Genomic DNA, 12,621 nt, shown 5'->3' with positions numbered 1-12,621 from the left:
TGTCACTTTTGTAGTCATGCCCCTGGTGCCTAGTACAGTGCTTGGCACAGAGTAGACAACTGATAACATAATTATTGATTAATTGGTTGTTTGGTTGATTGCAGTAGTTCTTTTCCACTCCAATCAACTTACTATGTGGCGTAATTTATTTATTTAAAAAATTTAGGTGAATTAAAATGTGCTCACAGTAGAACCTTAGGATCACAGCCTTCCATTACTTCATTTGAGATTTTCATGATGCTCCTGCAAACAAATGCAGACACCCTAGGAAGCATCATGAAACTAGGATTAAGATTCACTGAATGTGAAGGTAGCTAGCCTGAAAAAGAAAACATCAAGTCTGATTTGAAAAAGAAAAGGGTTTTCCAGGAAGTCTCCGCTTTGGCTTCAGGTTGTCTTTTGGTGAAGAAACAGATTCCTTTCTGTAGCAAGTCTTCTTTGACTGGGCAATAGCCCTTGAACTTCTTTGGGGGAAAGAGTTCATTTACCTATTACAGGGAAAATTAGGGAACAACTTCACAGGATTTCAAACATGGTTCTCTTTCCTGTCTAGATTATTTTGCTACTCTACAAACCTTCATTCATTAATCAGAAAGGTTAGCCTAGCTTTGGAGCTGACCAATTGAATCTATACCCCTGATTTATGTCCTCCCTGCCTCATGCACCAGAAGCCTACATTGTTGTGAAAAGAAAAAAGAAAAAGATTTTGGGAGTTTGGCTCTGAGGAATAAATTGGGAGGTCTGGCTCTAATAAATAAAGCATAATTGGATGTAGTGGATTTATGTAACTTCTCTACATTGTTAGTAGATGCAGAAGGTGGGGATGTGGGGGAGATCAAAATCCAAATGTTTGATTAAAGAGAAAGACCATGGGGAAGGAGGTGTGTGTGGAGAGATGCTCGTTTCAGAAAGGAGTGGTTTCCATAGGGAAAGTCTCCAGGGTACAGCACCCCTACTCCTCAGGGCATGGAAGATAACAGAGCTGGAAGAGACGGTGGTCGCCATGGTAATGGTATATTGGATTCAGACCAACCGTGTAAGCTCCCTTTCTGGCATGTCAATCATGAAGTGTCCTCATTTACAATGGGAATGGGACACAGGGCAGACAGAAGTGGAGGATGGGGAAAGGAAGGAGTCTGAGCGTCTATGTATAAGTAGGGGAATATGTATATGAGTGTGTGCATAGGAATACGTGTGTGTATTGGAGAATATGAATGTACACTGGCGTGGATAAGCATGAATACGAGAGACTCACAGAATATCAGAGAAGGAAAAGACCCGAGAGGTCATCACATCCAATATCCTCATTTTTCAGATGAAAGAACAGACTCCAAGAGATTAAGTGACTTATCTAAGTTCACATAGGTAGAAAGTAAATACCAGTGCTAGGATTTGAATCCAGATTCTCTGCTTTAAATCTAATACTCTTGTCACTAATAATATACTTAGCTTAAAATCTATATTATATACTATAAATGCCACTATGAGGAGATATATATACATATATATATATGAATTACATGTTTTTATATATTTATATCATGTCTGTGTATAGACTTTAAGAATGAATATGTGTGTGCTAGTATACATATGAAGATGTATATTCAATCAATGAACATGTATTAAAGTGCCTAGTATGTGCCAGGTATGATTTGAGGGTCCTCCTATCCAAAAATATCAACTCCATCACTTATCATTAAGCAATCTGGAAGCTGCTTATTTCATCTCTTTATAGCTTTAAGAGCTTCTATTATTATTATAACAATTGTTATAATCTAACAATTACATTTACCTTTTAGGGTTTACAACATACTTTCCTCACAATGACCCTATGAGTTAGCATGATCATCTCTGTTTTATAGATGAGAAAGCAGAGCCTCAGGGAAATTAAGTGACTGGTTCGTTGTCACACAGCTAACGTCAGAACCCAGACAGAGGCAGACTTGAACCTAGATCTTGTCTGGGCAATATTCTAATCTTTTGCTGTTTTCACTATTCTTACTCTCTTTTTCATTGTTTTCTAAAATCTTATTTTTATTGTTTTTAAATCACATTCATTTCCAAATATGCTCTCCCTCCTCCCTACCCAGCAAACTATCCCTTGAAACAAAGATTAAAAAGGGAAAAAAGGGAAAAAAAGTAGATCAGCAAAACCAACCATTGCATCAACCATGTCTAACATAATACTTCATGCCCATATCCCCCGCCTCTGTAAAGAACAGACTTTCTCAACTCTTCTGCAGGACTGAATTTTACAATTATTATTACATAGAGTTCAGTTTTGTTTTGTCTTTGGTCATTTCATCCGTATTTTTGTAGTCATTGTATATATTGTTTTCCTGGTTCTGCTTACTTCATTCTCTGCTTGCTTCTTGGAATTCTCTGTATTAATAATTTCTTATGCCACGGTAATATTCCATTATATTCACATACTATACTTTATTTAACCATTCCCCAATTGATGGAAATCTGCTTTGTTTTCAATTCTCTGCTCCCACAAAAAGTGCCACTATAAGGATTTTGATGTATGAGTTCTTTCTTTCAGCCTTTGGTGTCTTTTAGGGTATATGCTTAGCAGGGGGATCTCTGGGTCAAAGAATAAAGATATATTAGACACTTTTTTTAGCCTAATTCTAAATTGCTTTCCAGAGGGGCCAAACCAATTCACAGATCCATTAACGGTGTGTTATGGGGGTCAGGCTCATGGTGTCTGCACATGTGCCTGAGCCCCATTACAACTATATTGGTGTGCCTGCCCTTCTATAACCATGCCAACAACAACTATTTCTACCTCTTGTGAACTTTGCCAATTTGCTGAGTGTGAGGGGAAACCCCAGAGTCATTTTTATTTGGATTTCTCTTATTAGAGAATTAGAGCAATATTTCAAATGGTTACTTGTTTGCAATTCTTCTTTTGAAAACTGGCTGTTCATATCCTTTGACCAAGTATCCAGTAGAGAATGGTCATTGGTCTTGTATGTCTGTGTCAATTTCCTATATATCTGGGATATCAGACCCATATCAGTCATAGTTTATGTAAATATTTTCCCCTAATCAATGATTTCCCTTCTTACCCTGGTTGCACTGATTTTGTTTGTACAATTGCTTTTGGATTGTATTGAATTAAAATGATCTATTTTATCTTTTTGTCAATCTTTGTTTGGTTAAGAATTCTCCCTCAATACCTAATCAGTTAATTTCTAAATTTTTAGTAATGGCATCTTTCCTGTTCAGGTCACATATTCATTTGGATCTTATTGTGGTATATGGTATATTATACAAACTGTTGTCTGGTTTTCCCAGCTTTTCTTTTCTTTTAAAAGACAAGTAAACCCTGAGAGGCATCATATTGCTTCCATCACACCCCCTAAGGAAAAGTATGACCACCTATCTGGATATGTAGCAAATTTTCTGCTGGATGGTCCCAACATCTCTTAAATTGACAAGAAGCATAGTTTAACAGAAAGCCTTAAAGTCTATGCTTTTGAACTTCAATTCAATAAGCATTTATTAAGTGCCTACTACATGCCAACCACTATGCTAAGCACTGGGGGATATAAAAAGAGTCCCTGTTCTCAAGGAGCTTACAATCAAATGGGAGAGACAACAAGCAAACAAATGCATACAAAGCAAGCTTTACACAGGATGAATAGAAAATAACTAACTGAGGAAAGGCATTGAAATTAAGAAAGGTTGGGGAAAGCTTCTCATAGGAAGTGGGATTTTAGTTGGGACTTAAAGGAAGCCAGGGAGGTCAGTAGTTGTAGTGGAGAAGGGAGAGCATTCCAGACATGGGGGACAGCCAGAGAGAACACTACACATGGTCAAGAGATGGAGTGTCTTATTTGTGGAACAGCCAAGAGGCCAGTGTCATTAGATCAAAGAGTATGAATGGGGGAGTTAGATGTAAAAAGACTGGACAAGTAGGAGGGGTCTAGTTATGAAAATTTGGAATGCCAAACAACCTTTTGTATTTGATCCTGGAGGCAATAGAGAGACACTGGAGTTCATTGAGTGGGGGTAGAGGGTGACATGATCATACTTGCATTTTAGGAAAATCATTTTAGTAGCTGAATAGAGAATGGATTGGAGTGGGGAGAGATTTGAGGCAGGCAGACCCACCAACAGGCATTTGTAATAATCTAGATGTGAGGTGATGAGTTCCTGCACCAGAGTGCTGGTAGTGTCAGAGGTGAGAAGAAGGGTGTTGTCAAGTGATGTTGCAAAGGTGAAATCAACAGGTCTTGGCAATAGCTTGGATATGGGGGATGAGAGATAGTGAATGATTCCTGGGTTGTGGTGCATAAGGAAATGAAATCCTGGACTTCCCTAGAAGGCATACATAAATTGAACTATTCTATAGCTCTGGTTACACAGTTGCAGTGGCATTAATTGAATTTGGTAAAAATGCTCAGAATAAAAGGGGAATTGCCTTCCCAATTTCAAAAGTGTGTGACAGCCATACATATAGAAGAAGAGGGAAGAGCTCTGATGACTTAGACTTGACTAGATTGACCCACGTAACCATAGGCTTATGGGACAAGATTGGCATAATGGAATCTATAAAAACTGTTATACCAATGCAATATACATTGGCCTGTGATTAATTGACAAATTATGTGATATCATTTGACAATATGGACAACAATTGATGAGATTACTCATAGGACACAGACCTGAACCCAACCACCACAAGGCTATTTTTCTCATATGTACAAGGAAACTAAGGAAGGGAATGGCCCTATAGGTGCAGAGTCAATGGAAGGAACTCACAGAAACTTTGGGGAGAAGTAGACTCAGAAACAAATCAAGACGGTAGCAGTGGTAGGAAGCAATGTAGTGGGCTCCTTTCCACAAACTCTTTCAAAATGCACCAAACTGAATCCTGATGGGGAAATCCAGAAAAAGTTAAAGTGGGTCATTTGTCTAGTCCAGGTTGGGATGGGGGGGTCTTTGGATGCCAGAGACAGGGTCAGACCAAGAGCGGGTACAAAGGGAGTACTCCAGCATCCAGGGAGAGACTGTGTACCCCAAAGCCATTCTGCAGTACCCCCAGACCCATGCTGAGGTAATGCAATAGGAACAGGAATGAACTGGAAGCTTTATTGCCCACTACCCAGTTTTGAATCACAGATCCTGGACAGAATGAGAAAGGGACAGAGGGGTGGCATTCAGGGGAGGGAGGCCCTGGGCTACACATGGACAAAGGAGGAAGTAAAGTACAGAAACCAGTAGAAATAGTGGCATAGCTCAGACCTCAAGCTTAGGTCACAGCATTCCTTGCAAAGGAATAACCAAGACAGGAATCTCAGACCAAAGAGGAACCTACACTCTGCCGCAATGAACCAAAAGGGCTTTCCAGCTAGCCGATAGGGGCAGAGACCAGCAGTATAGTCTACTGTTGCCCAGACCCAAACCTAGTTCAGGAATTTGCAGAGTTCAGTCCAGAGGGATGGGGGAGCAAATAGACTTTGCCCTGTATCAGACCACTTTGGGAGCACAGACAGCTGGCATGTCACTAGCTTGTCCTTATGATCTAGGAATAACCAAACACTTAATACCCCCAAGAAAACAGCAACAAGACCATCCCAGACCTTCCCTCCAAAGTGTCCCAGAGCTCAGCCCCAACATCAAGTCCATAGTCAGGAAGCAGGCTTGAAGAATGGACACACCACAACCACCAAAAGGACTACACCATGACAAGCTGTTCTGATGGCAGGGATGCTCAAGACATAGACGCAGAAGAGAATGACTCCAAAACATCTACAAGCAAAGCCTCAGAGAAGAGCACAGCTTGGCACAAATTCCTGGAACAGATGAAGCAATAGATTTAAAACAAGAATTTAAAATATTGTATGTAAAATATGGAATGAGAGCCCTTGAGGAAAAAAATTGGAAAAGAAATGAGAGCTATCAAAGAAAGAATTGGAAAATGAGTTAACCTCTTGGCACAAGAGGTACCAAGCCTTGCCCAAGAAACAAATTCCCTGAAAAATTGAATGGACTAGGCAGAAGCCAATGAAATATTAAAACAGAATCAAAAGGCTAAAAAAAAGAAGAAAATGTAAAATATCTCATAGTAAAAACAACTTGTCTGGAAAACAGGAAAAAATTTAAGAATCAGTGGACTATCTCAATGTCATGACCAAACGAGAACCTAGACATAATATTTTTAAAATAATATTTTATTTCCCTCCAATTACATGTTAAAACAATTTTCACATTTAAAAAAATTTTTGATCCAAACTATCTATCCTTTCCTCCTTTCTCTCCCCCTTCCTGAGACAGTAAACAATCTGATACAGGTTATACATGTGAAATCATTAGACATAATAGCTTTAAAAATCTGAAAACTTCCCAGTTCTTTTAGAACCAGAGGGCAAAGTGAAAAAAGAAAAAATCCACTAATCAGTTCTTGAAAGAAACCCCAACTTGAAAACTCCCAGGAATATTATAGCCAAAATCCAGAGCTTCCGGGTCAAAAAAAAAATTCTACCAACAGCCAGAAAGAATTTAAGTACTAAGGAGCCATACTTAGGATCACATGCAATTTAGCAGCCACCACTATAAAAGGGAAGAGAACTTGGATTATAATATTCCTAAAAGGTAAAAGTCTTGACTTACAGCCAAGAACAACTTACTTAGCAAAACTGAGTAAGGGGCAGGAGGGGGGGAATGAAATAGATGAAAAGATCCCAGTTGCAGAGAAAGTTTAAAGTTCAGACATAGGAGTGAAAAGAAACAAAAAGGTAAATACGAATGAACAGTGATAAAGGACTAAAAGATAAAATACTTACATTCAAATACAAGGAGATGATATGTGTGTCCTTTCTGAATCCTATTATCAGCAGGGTTCATGGAAGGAGTCCAATTAGACAAAGTCTAGGGGTGGTTTTGTTAAGTTTGACGATCTTTAGAAAAGAGTGGGAAGAAGGAAAGAGGACTTTTACTGGGAAGTGAGAAGGAAAGACAGGTTAGGGGAAATGATCTCATCTAATTAGATAGCATAAGCATACATTTAATGAAAAAGGGGGTGCGGAAAACAGCTGACACCTGAAACTCACTGTCATCTGAACTGGCCAGAAAAGAGAATAACCACACACAATTGGAAAAAGAAATATATTTCACTCAATAGTGAAATAGGAGGGAAAGGAGATAAGGAGGAAGAGGAAATTAGATGGCAGATTAAGGGAGGGATTAGTCCTAAGCAAACAAATTCTAATGATGTACAAAAATATTTATAGCTCTTTTTGAGGTGGCAAAGAATGGGAATCTGAAGAGTGCCCATAAATTGAAGAATGGATGAATAAATTATGATATATAAATGTGATGGAATACTATTGTACTGAACTCTTATAGGCATAATGACTAACCAGGATTCCAGAGGACAAATGATGAAACATGCTACCTACTTCCTGATAGAGAGGTGAAGGACTCAGAATGCAAAATGAGACAAATACCTTTTTTTTAAGACATGGCCAATATGGAAATTTGTTTTGATTATACATGTTAGGAATGGATTTTTATTTTTCTTGAATTCTCACTGGAGTGGGGGAGGGGTGGAAGAGTGAGAAAGTGGGTCTTGGTTGATTAAAACACATAATTTTTTTTTAAGGCAATTGGGGTTAAGTGACTTGCCCAGGGTCACACAGCTAGTAAATGTCAAGTGTTTGGTCTGAGGCTGGATTTGAACTCAGGTTCTCCTGACTTCAGGACTGGTGCTCTATCCATTGTACCACCTAGCTACCCCAAAAGTTTTTTTTAAAAAATTGAGAATGTGGCCTGCTCTGCTGTCCTGGACAGAAGGGAAGGATTGCTCATCATATTCTAGTCTTGAGGAAAGACACTGGAATTAAGGTGGATTAGCAAAGGCCTCCTGGAGAAGGTGGAATTTTGGTTGGGGCTTTAAAGAAGTCAGGAACAATGAACAATATCTAGGTGCACTGGTTCTTCAGTCTCTGAGACAGATCCAGGGAAATTTGACTCTGGGGATTCCCTAGTACCAGAGGAATGGAAGAGGCAGAAGCTCAGCAAGAAGATAGGCATGTTCCCACTGAATGAATGGAATATAGGGTGGGGGATGTAGAAGTTAGACTATGCTTGCAGAGCAACACCATCTTCCACTTTAAAAATTAATTTAACCACAAGGCCATTGCAAAACAACCCCTGTTGCTAGGCCAGATGTTCTAGGCCTAGTCTAGTGATTCAGGCTCCAGGGTTAAAGTGCAAAGAGGTACTCATGAATCATCGTGAACCGTGCACAAATCTTTCCATTATTTTTTGGTATTACCTCTATGGATGACGCATGCGGTCCGTTGAAGTCTTTGCTGATTAACCAATAGGTTCTTGAGGTGTTCTTTGAGGTCATCACTATAAATAGAGTTTCCTAGTTAGTTCCTAGAACAGTCTGTATCTTAGAAAGGGAATTCTGGGTGAATAGATAGACAAGTATAGGATCCTGGTTTCTGGTAGCTAAAGTTTTGTTCAGAGTTTATGGGGAATCCTTTTGATGGGATAAGGAGAAAGCTCTTATTCAAGCTGTGGAATTGATGAAATGGAGGCTTGACAGGGAAAGAGAAAATTCTAGTATTTTATGGTTCTTATTGATAACTCTGAAGAGGCTGGATTGCCAATACAAGGAGAGTGAAAATAAATTGTCCTTGTGTATTAGGCAATTAGAGACAGAGGTGAATGAGATTTTGATCTTTAAAGATTGTGCCTCGAAGGCAAAAGAAAGATTAATGTATTTGTTAATTACATAAGTAAAATGGGCAATGCCAACAGAGGTGTGGACTAATAGGTGTAAAGCATGATCTCTGACCCAAGGGTTTTTTTTTGCAGAATGAGTTTAACTTTGTTGAAATGAGAGCTGTAAGAGAGGAAGATAGTATTAAACTTCCATAATGCTGATTATGAGTGGAAATAAGAGTAGATGATAAAAGCTGCAGGTTTACCCCATCAATCCCTCCCCCATCCCATTCTGCTTCTCAGGGAATGGACTCATATATAGCAGATTCAGAATGTAGATGGGATTTTAACATTAAAGAGCTCTGAGGGGCAGCTAGGTGGCAAAGTGGTTAAAGCTCCAACTTTGGAGTCAGGAGGACCTGAGTTCAAATCCAGCCTCAGACACTTGACACTTACTACCTATGTGACCATGGGCAAGTCACTTAACCCTGATTGCCTCACTGAAAAAAGGGGAAAAAAGCTCTGAAATTCCTTTATCTGATTATATAATTTTATCATTTCATATTTCTCTTTGCCTTTAAACCCATAATCCCATACTTCATTCCTATCATGACTTCCAATTCTGTTACCCCTTAGTTCTTTCCTAGACCATCACCTCTGTACTGGCTGCACTCTCCTTCCTTCCCTATCTTTTCAGCTCTGCCCTATCCTCTGTATTCGAGTCCTTGCCTCTTTATCCTATTGCCGGTCAAGCATTACAAATCCCAAACTTATATGATTCCTATCATCCCCTGCTTTCCCTTTTACTCCTGTGTTGCTGAGCAGAACTAGAGAAAATCACCAAAAAGCTCTACTGAATCCACTACAAATTTATGATATATAGTCTCAACTGGGCTCTGATCAATTGACTATTCCACTCACCATAGTGACTTTTTCAAATCTTTCCATCGTTCCTCAAGCCTCCCATGATACCTCTTTCTCCCACCCTCTCAGCTCAGGACTTTACCTCATATTGCACTGAAAAAGATGAGGCCATTCACTGAGAGCTCCCTCTTCTCCTCCTTCCTTATCTCGCGTCACTCAGATGACTTCCCCCACTACTTCACCCCTCTCTCACATGAAGACATGGCCCTTCTCTTTGCCAAGGCTAACCCCTCTACACACATCTTGGATCCCCTTCCATCCTGTGTTATCCAGTAAGCTACCCTCTCATTATTCACCATTCTTTCACTAATCTTCAGTCTCTCCCTCAATACTGGCTCCTTCCTGCCACCTGCAAATATGCCCATGTCTTTCTCATCCTCAAAAAACCTTTACTTGATTCATCTGGGAATAGGAGTTTTTCCTTTACTTTTTCCATCTATTACCTATTTACTGGAAAATACCACTTGCTTCTATTTCCAATAATTAGGTAATTATCTATTATTCATCTATTATCCTCTATTAGCTTATCATCCCATATCTTTCCTCCCCTTATTGGCTAAACTTCTTGAGAAAGCAGTTTATAATGGGTATCTCCACTTCCTCTCCTCTTACTCTCTTCTAAGGCTTCTGACTTCATCAGTCAACTAAAAGTGCTCTGGCCAAAGTTATCAATGATTTCTTAATTGACAAATCTAGTAGCATTTTTTCAATCCTCATCCTTCTCGCTCTCTTTGCAGCCTTTGATAGTTTTAATCACTTCCTTCTCCTTAATATTCTATGCTCTCTGGGTTTTCATGACATTCTCTCCTGCTTCTCCTCCTATGTGTTGGACCTCTCCTCAATCTCCTTTCCTGGATCTTCATCCAGGCCACGCCCACTAACTGAGATGTCTACCCAAGGCTCTATCCTGGACCTTCTTCTCCCTCTATACTATTTCACTTGGCGATCTCATAAGGTCCCATGGATTCAGGTATCACCTCTATGAAGATGGTTCTCTGATTTCTTTATCTAGCCCTGACCTCTAGTCTCACATTTCCAAGTGCCTATTAGTCTTCTTGTATTGGATAAGCTCAACATGTCCAAAATTGAACTTGTTATCTTCTTTCTAACTTCTCTATTACTGTTGAGGGCACCACCATCCTCCCAGGCACTCATGGAAGCCTAAGTGTCATCCTTGATTCCTCAGTGTCTCACACACTCAGACCACCTCCTTATACAATCTCTTGCCAAATCCGGTTGTTTCTACTTTTGCAACATCTCTTATATACACTCCTTTCTCTCCTCTGACATTGCCACCACCTTGCTGCAGATACTATAGCAATATCCCTCTGGTTGTCCTCCCTACCTCATCTCTCCTCATTCCAGGCCATCCTCCACTCAGCAACCAGCTCCTGCTGGATCTTGACCAGAAACTCTTCTTTTTCCTTTCCCTCTTTTCCCCTTACTTTTCCTTCTTTTTCTATGGAAAAATATTCTACATACATAATATTCTCTCTCTATATATACATATATACATATATATTATTTTATATATTGAGTGGTGATTCTAGCAACTAGTGAAGTAGGCTGATTCTGTAAGGAGATGGGGACCATTTGATTATTTTTGTTGCTTGAAGAGCAAGAGTCCCAGTCTGGGAGAAATTAATCTGAATTACTGAGGTTTGTTTGTAGTTCATGAGATCATCATTTTAGAGCTGGAAGGACCTTTGAGACCATTTCATCCAAGCCTTTCATTTTATAGATGGGGAACTGAGGACAAGAGAGGTTGACTTGCCCAGGGTCACACAGCTAGTATGTATGTGAGGTGGGTTTTAACAAAGGTCTTCCTAACTCTGAGCCTAGCACTCTATCTACTACACTATATTACCTAATTATAAATGCACATGTATTGAAGTTTCATATCTATTTTTGAATTTTCTTATATAGCCCAAGGACTCCTGAGAGGTACACAGAGAGTCGAGATACTCTTTGGGTCAGCATGTATTCAGACCTACAGCTCAAAATCCCTCAAAACCCTCATCTATATTTCCTTGTACCAGACCAAGCCAGATGACACAGGAGTTCAAAGGACAAAGCATTTGATGAAGATAGTAACATGGAAATAGGAAGGTAGTAATATTGAATTATGTCAAATAGCAAATATTCCTAGAGTTCATACCTGGGGAGTTCCCTCCCATGCCTCTATGAGTAACTATGAGTAAATTCTCTATTCCATCTCTACTGTGTTTCCAATACAGCAAGAGTAAGGACATAGCCAATTTAATTTATGGCGCTGATGCTGGTAGTTGTATTGCCTTCTTAGCTTCCCTTTGCTCTCAAATGGTCAGGGCAGAGAGTACACCCTGGGTACTGATTCCTCTGGACATCGGATCCAATCATCATCAAAGTCCAGACAGGATGCTAAAGTTCAAGAATGCTGTGATAAGATCAACCAGTACCAGGGTTCCATACTCTCCCCTTCCCTCACTGTATAGGCTAGGCTAGTTCTTTCCCTGAAAGGCAAGGAAGCTATCCCTAAACCTTGTTTTGTCCAGGGGGCTAAGGCTTACTGCTAATTCAGCTTCCTGGTGATTCAGGCTTGTTGATATGGGTTCCTGGATACCCAGGGGGATAAGGGGGATAAAAGGCCTGCCCTCAAGGAGTCAGACTTGACAGATGCCCCAAGGCCTTAGAAATCACTACATCTCATCTTTCTGGAGTGCCCAGAAGTGAACACTTTAAAACTTCCCATTCCTGGGTCATTCACAATTCTTCATCGAATAACATTACTGTTACTGTATGCAACGTTCTCCTGGTTTTGTTCACTTCACTATGTATCAATTCATGTAAGTCTTTCCAGATTTTTCTGAAGTCATCCTGCTTGTCATTTCTTATAGCACAATAATATTACATTACAATCATATACCATAGCTTGTTTAGCCATTTACCAATTGATGGGCATCCCTTTGACTCCAATTCTTAGCCACTACAAAAAGAGCTGCTATAAATATTTTTGTGCAAATAGGTCCT

The 12,621-nt window shown here is 39.7% G+C and overlaps 1 long non-coding RNA gene across 1 annotated transcript in view; it reads right to left on the bottom strand.

The window, feature by feature from the left end:
* The window catches only part of LOC144454469 (uncharacterized), a 31,499-nt gene extending 24,429 nt beyond the window's left edge, over positions 1-7,070 (bottom strand). The window contains exon 1 of the long non-coding RNA XR_013482876.1: positions 6,798-7,070. This is a non-coding gene — a long non-coding RNA (uncharacterized LOC144454469). The remainder of the gene's footprint in view (positions 1-6,797) is intronic.
* Positions 7,071-12,621: the final 5,551 nt, after the last annotated feature.

Source organism: Phascolarctos cinereus, unplaced genomic scaffold (genome assembly GCF_003287225.1).
Source record: "Phascolarctos cinereus isolate Bilbo 61053 unplaced genomic scaffold, phaCin_HiC Scaffold_726;HRSCAF=1367, whole genome shotgun sequence".
NCBI classification, from domain to species: Eukaryota; Metazoa; Chordata; class Mammalia; order Diprotodontia; family Phascolarctidae; genus Phascolarctos; species Phascolarctos cinereus.
Note: the sequence above shows the minus strand (reverse complement) of the source record. Positions and strands in the feature narration are given on the sequence as shown.